We start from the raw sequence: 905 nt of genomic DNA, 5'->3' as shown, positions 1-905 counted from the left end.
AGGGCTGCCGCACACCGGGGGTGGAAATAGCCATCAGCAGTGGCATTTTGGCATTTGGGCAGAGCTGGGCATGGCCGCAGAGCTTCCGTTGCCAATGCGAGTCCAGAAGTGGGTGTCCATGTGCTGGGAGGAGCAGCAGAGTCTGCCCAAGAACTTTTATGGCTCGATGATGTTCTCTGCTCCACGGCGCACAGAGATCGCTGCCAGCTGAGGCCCCGCAGCCCGCGCCTGCCCTGCTGTGGGCAGCTCGGGGCAGGCAGCCCTGCTGTCTCTCTCCTTGCTGCCCCACAGGCTCAGGCCATCATGCGAGGAACCCTGCCCACAGCAGGCATCAGACACAGGACAAAGAAGAAAAGGCAGGAGACGAAGGGCCTGATGCAGGTTTTTTCTGTACATCAGTGTTTTTGACACCACAGCCTGTTGCTGCTTATAATAAAACAGAAATCAGAAAGAGCAACCAGAATACACACCCAAAGGCAAAAAACCCTCGGCTTAAACAAGGTGCTGCCGGGCCCCCGGGAGGGGAGGCTGGCGGCTGGGAGTCCAAGGGGAAGGGGGAACACCTGCCCTGGCTGGGAAAAAACACAACACAAAGGAAAAAAAAAAAAAAAAAAAAACGAACCAACAAAAAAAACCCACCCAACGCTCCCGCTGCGGAGCAGGGGAGAGCCAGAAAAACCAAGATTGTCCCGTCCTCAGTCCTGTTAGCACCTGTACAATAAAACTGTACCATCTCCCGGGAGTGGAGCAGCACTGCCCCATGCCTGGGCGGCGGGCACCGTGCCCGCTCTCTCCCAGAGAACTGCTCCTGGTGACACAGGAGGGGCGCGGGGAGCGGGGCGAGGCCGAGCAGACACCGCGCAGGGCAAGGAGGGGGCTTCTGCAGTGGCGAGAGACCCCGGGGC

The sequence above is a fragment of the Vanellus vanellus genome (assembly GCF_965231255.1).
Source record: "Vanellus vanellus genome assembly, chromosome: 10".
NCBI lineage: Eukaryota > Metazoa > Chordata > Aves > Charadriiformes > Charadriidae > Vanellus > Vanellus vanellus.
The sequence above is the reverse complement of the archived record's forward strand: the minus strand, read 5'-3'. Positions refer to the sequence as shown.